Raw genomic sequence first — 6,181 nt, forward strand, 5'->3', positions numbered from 1 at the left:
AGGTAGGTAGTTGGTTGGTTGGGTAGGTATGTAGGTAGTTGGTTGGTTGGGTAGGTAGGTAGGTAGGTAGATGGTTGGTTGGTTGGGTAGGTAGGTAGATGGTTGGTTGGGTAGGTAGATGGTTGGTTGGGTAGGTAGGTAGATGGTTGGTTGGTTGGGTAGGTATGTAGGTAGTTGGTTGGTTGGGTAGGTATGTAGATAGTTGGTTGGTTGGTTGGTTGGGTGGGTAGGTAGGTAGATGGTTGGTGGGTTAGTTGATTGAGTAGGTATGTAGATGGTTGGTTGGGTAGGTAGGTAGGTAGTTAGAGAGTGAAACAGATGAGTCAACTAACTACCTACCTATCCGCTTCATGTCAGACTTGAGGCAATGTCATCGCAGCCTTGAATAAGTTTCCTCTGAAGAAGCATTTGCCTACCTCTCCAACTTGTCGCACCAAAACCAAAGCATGTTGTTTTAGCCAACTCAACCAAGTCAGCTGTTTAAAAGAGGATTGTCTTTTGAACTATTAATCAAATAGTAAAAAAATATGGCTCAGACTTCCTGAACTGCTGGAGGTAAGATGGTGCTGTTTCGTGAGGTTTGTGGGTGTCTGGAAAATATCTTCATTGAAAATCTCTAAAAGAGAGGGTTCATAATCTGCGTAGTCTAACATATAGACAATTAAATTCAGCTCTATGTTGGTGCTGAATTTACAGACTTCCACTTTGCCTCGAGCGTTCCTTCACATACTAGCAAACACAAGCTCCGACACTCCCGTGTTTGTCTGGAGGGTTTTTCTGTGTGTGTTCTGTGACTTGTCGAGGAGACTTGCGGTTGCAGCCGATGACCTTTAGCTTCACTTTTCACAGTACGAGCTGAAGGTGCCACCGTGTCAATCCTAGGTGTCTGAGATTTGGTTTATGTTCCACGCTTTATTGGGTTTAAATGTCCGCGGCCGCATCACGGCTCAATGACTGACACTTTGGGAGGGTGCGCGTCGAAGCAAACGCGGGTTAATTGGTGTGAGTGCATGTGTGTGAATGACAGATGGGCTTCAGGATTGTTGCCATCATCCCCGGGGTCCGGTGCATCTCGAGGGACCGTCCACCCCCTGCTGACACACATGCGCACACACACATGCGCACACACACACACACACACTGAGAGTCCTCCAGTGTTTTGGAGGCTGCCATATCTCCAGAGACCAGAAATGGATCCAAAACGACCCCCCCCCCTCCACACACACACACACAGTCATCCAATCTGGATCTGCTCCTCGCTCGACGCTGTTTGTCTCCGCTCTGACCTAGAAAACCAAATCGAGAGTGGAGTCAACGAGGAGGCACCTCAGGAGTGAAACATAAATCAGGTCGGTTATCATGCGGAGGAGCACATAGAAGAAAAGTCTTGGAAGCATTTGTACCCTGAAATTTCCTGCGGTATTTGAAAAAAAGCTCAAGGCAAAGCGGAAGTCTGTAAAATCAGCACAAAAATAGAACGTACGCTGAATTTAATGGTGTATTTTGGCAGATTATGAAACCTACAAACCTTTTAATTAACTTGGGAACTTTTGGAACAGAGGATTGTTAGGTAGACGTAGAGTTTGTCTCCAAAAAAAGAGCCAGTTTCAAAAGCACTACTTCAACCTTTTATTGTATTTATTGTATTCATTGTAAGTTTTGGTCTAATCTTTTTAATCAATACTAATACTAGACATTTGCAGAGAAATCCGACTGTGATGCTATGAGCTTATATCATTCTACAAATAATTTTTGTTCAAAATATATAGTTATGAGAATGCTGTGATTGGAAAAATAGTTTATTTATATTCTAGTTTGACACAATTGGTCTGATGTAATACTGCGAAATTAAGCTTCTTGTTTTGAACAAATATTTGATTTTGATTTCAACCATATGGTCAAGCTCCAATCTGCACTGCTTTTGGCATGCGGTGGGAAAAGATCACTGACATATGTTCTTTCAGTTTCTCAGTTTTGGTTCTTTTTAACTACGGTAACTGTGATGCAAACATTCACTTATCAGACTTTTGATTGTAATTGATTACTTTCCAGATCATACTCATCCCCCTCAGTCTTTTTCTCACGATCAAACAAATAAATTTTGTCTCGTTACGGTCACTTTCTAGATTAGATTGTATACATGCACATGGAGATATAACACAAACAACATGTGTTACTTGTCATGCAAGGTAACATGGCAGACTTTAATTTGCATTATTGCTAAATTTTAAGTGATTCTCTCTCACAATATATACGTTCTTAATATGTTTGAGTCAAGTGTATTTGTACTCTCTGTAAACACAGTAACTGATTCACCCGGCCATGCTATAGTCATGTGTCTAAAAGTGACAGATGTGAGAGCTGCTTCAGCTTGAAGGTGGAGGTTGGAATGGACAGGATGCAGTTGACAACCACGCCGCGCTGACCCGACCCCGTGTGACTGAAACAAGAGCCCGCAGAGCGTAGGGTCGATATGTATTGACGCCGTCATCCCCGGCTCGGCTCGGGCGTTACCGGCAGCACACAAGAGACTGACAGGAAGTGTTGACTTAAAAGCCACACGGCAGGAAAACCGGCACCACAATGCACGATAAAACACTTTGGCTTTAGTAGATGCGATTGTGCCCTTTGTTTATTATTGTTCTTGCATGTATTTCTATCATAGTCAGTGCAGGTTCTGTCTGCACACAGAATGTTTAATGTGGAAGCACAACTACAGGTTGTTAAATCCAATAAAAACTTCTCAAATGTATTCAAATATCAGGCTGCCACAAATGTATCAATGTAGGCGAAACATTGGACTCTTTACATGCACAGTGTCTTTTCTGGTCTTATTTGGTTGAAGCCTAAGTTCGGCTATTTCGCCGTCGCCATCTTGACTTTGGGCAACCAGCGAATGGAAGTGACCATATTTGGACTGAGGAGTGACGTAGAGACGCCGTATACGGCTCTGGTAGAGACCTGTCAATCATCTGTTTGACTCTAAATGGACCATAATGTACTAAATGAACATCATGCTGTATTGAAGAAGACTTGAAACTAGAGATTGAGACATAAACTCATGTTTACAATGTTTACTGTGGTAATAAATCAAGAGGGAAGTAGAGTCATTTTCTCATAGACTTCCATGCAACCAGACTTATTTTTGCAACCTCATACTTACCCTTCTTTCATAGGTTTATTTCCCCCGAAACATTTCCAGCTTCTCCTCAAACCCCTCTGCTGTTGGACTCGAGGATCAGACGCTCAAAATGAAGCCCCCCTCGAGCACTTCCTCCTCTAATGTTCGCTTGTGTATTTCCCCGGACATGAACAGCTCCGTCTGTTTGACCCGATTATTTATTTATTTATTTATTTATTTATTTATTTGTGTCAGAGCTGGAGATTGGCAGACGGCCACTGATTTAACGTTCACACAGTCGTGAATGGAGTTAAATTGGAACACTTGAGCGCATTCAGCTCTTCGTAGCGTTCTGGAGGACCCTCTTACTTCGTCTTTCTGCTGAGGGCCTTTTCTGGTCCCCAGTTGCCGGGCTTCACGGCTCCCTCTCCGCCTCTTCTATCTGATTTTATTTGTTGCTCCTGTCCTTCCCTCGCAGCATTCCTCCACCTCCCTCATCTGTCCTCCACTTCCCTCCATCTCCTCTTCCAACTGTGTTCCTCTGCTGAGACGAACTCTCTCTTCCCCCTCACCGAGTGCAGCATGCCTGTAAAGGTTGATGCTAATAATACCGAGGTTTGACTCCACCACTGCTGCACTTGTAAATACTATAGTATTACTGTTGTAAATACAATACCAGCCCTGCACAAACCAGCGGGTAAACATCTTATTTAAGCCTTATTAACTGTGATGGCTGGAGGGCCTCAGGTGGCTGCGGTTCAGACGGTGAAACTGGAAACGTGGACGCTTGACGTCGATGTGTATCGATGTTTTTACTTTGTACCATGATACATATCCATATACGTATATATATATCCATGATTTGTATCAATGATCATTGAATCGATCCATATCGATGTATCGTTACGCCCCGAGAATTCACCTGAAGGTTCTACAAATTAAGTTTATTCAATGAAAAAGTTAAGTCTGCCACAATAAACATATGAATAAAATATCCTAACTCCTGGTCAATTTGTTTCACTTTTTTTTCCAGAGTCATGGACAACATTGTCATTTTATGTCCATAAACTTCTAGTAGTTGGGTCTTGAGTTGAGATATTCTTACTCATTAAGTGAGTTAGTTTAGTTCCTTTAGATTGAAGAGTTTTTGATCCGACGCTCATGTCAATACGACTTTTCATAATCATCTCAACAAGAAGATATAAAGATTCTGAATAAAGTCAAACACATCTTCTGGAAGCCTCAGTGGGAGAACGTCTGCACTGGTCAGACTCCGCTGTATGCGTCTGCTCTAATGACAACCAGTGGATCAATGGGATCAATGGGATCAATGGAGCCTCGGGGGAGCTCAGCGTTCGACAGCTGATGAGATCTCAAGAGGATTTACATCCAACCGGGCCTCTGTAATAGAGTGACCTCTAACCCTGAGCCTCGCGACCAGGAAGTGAAGGAGAGGGAAGGTTTTAATTGTGCATAATTATAATTGCATCCAGAGAGTCCCGATTTTACCAACCATAGCTTTCTAAAAACTCGTGGTTTCATGACTTCTTTTAAATTAAGAACTTCTTTACACAATTAAATTAAGACTAAACAAAACATCGCTCCTCTTGCACTGATCAATTTAGAGATTTTCCGAACATTTCTTTTTTTCAGACTACTGTCAGGAAAACATCCAAATACACATTCAGCATATTTTACCACTTTGTTTATTTGCATCTGTAGATTTTCTCCTAAATTCATTTAATTTGCATATTTAAACATAGAATTTAGAAAACTTGTAAAACAAGAAACAACTGTCTTAATGTCAGTAATGAAGTGGTGAAGTTTCATGGTGATATCTGTTGATAGCTCAAACTGTTTCTAAAGACAAACACACCACGGAGACACACTTCTGACATCTGCTGAATAACTTTCTATCTTTCTGTTAATTCTCTCTCTCACTTCTCAGTAATGTGTTTGTATTGAGCTGCCTCCGTCTTCTCAGGATTCACCATCCATCTTCACACTCTTTGTGTGTGTGTGTGTGTGTGTGTATTGTTAGACTCTCCAAACTCCATCTCCTTCTTTGGTGAAGCGTCTTGCAGCACCGTCCCGTCGTCAGTCCCTCTTTGTCTCCGATGTCTGTTTCTTAAGTCTCTTTGTGTGTTTTTTTCCTTTTTGTTCTCGCCTCCACGTTTTCACATACAACGTCTCTCCCACCCGTTTATTAAATATTCCTCCCTCACCTTCTGCTGCTCATAGATGTGAATCATTTAAACTCATTTAAATACATAATCTTCTGAAGCTGCTTCATTTACCTTCATTGCAGAAGTTAACCTCCATCTTTACAGATTTACAGATTTATGACGGTGTATTTCCTCATCACACTCTCGTTCTTATGAACTCTGTGTTTGTGTGACTTGGTGTCCTGATGCTTCACCTCCTCTTATGGTCAGAGGGTTTGCTCTCTGTGCAGCTGCTGGGCTTTCTGTTGCTGAGCGGGTATTTTTTGTTCGGGTACTTTTTGACTCTTGGATCACTGAGAGAAGTTTTCTGGTTGTAAAATAGTTGCAATTCACGAAGAAAGAAGTTTCATTGCATCACAGACGCATCATTTTTTAGTGAAGATCCTTTTTAGTGCAGAACCCCCCCCCCCCCCACACACACACACACACACACATCTGGCTTTTTTACAATGTGGAAGATACTGTTTTCTATTTAATTAATATATTAACATATTTTGACTTTATTGTGTTAAAAAACCTAAAAATAACTTTATTAAAATATGTCAAACAAAATAAAACTAGAAGGTAAAAGAAGAGTAGCAAGTTGTACACAATAAATAGTTACATGGTGAATAAAATAATGTACATAGAAACCTGTGAACCTGGTACGAAACAAGAGTTGTTGAACTTGCTCATTGGACCCACACAGTGGATTTGTGTCTTTGTCATGCTTTTATTTTGGCGGTGTCACACCTGCTGTCTGACATGTCACTCACCACAGCCGCGTCGGTCACAGAGCTGTTTGTTTTGCTGATCTGCAGATTTCTCTGAAGCTCTCCGCCAAATAATTCACTTT

At 41.6% G+C, this 6,181-nt stretch overlaps 1 protein-coding gene across 3 annotated transcripts in view; it reads left to right on the forward strand.

Annotated features, from left to right (window-relative positions):
- cttnbp2 (cortactin binding protein 2) overlaps positions 1 to 6,181 on the forward strand; it is a 65,883-nt gene that overhangs the window by 28,336 nt on the left and 31,366 nt on the right. The window lies entirely within an intron of this gene.

Source organism: Melanostigma gelatinosum (genome assembly GCF_949748355.1).
Source record: "Melanostigma gelatinosum genome assembly, chromosome: 1".
Taxonomy (NCBI): domain Eukaryota; kingdom Metazoa; phylum Chordata; class Actinopteri; order Perciformes; family Zoarcidae; genus Melanostigma; species Melanostigma gelatinosum.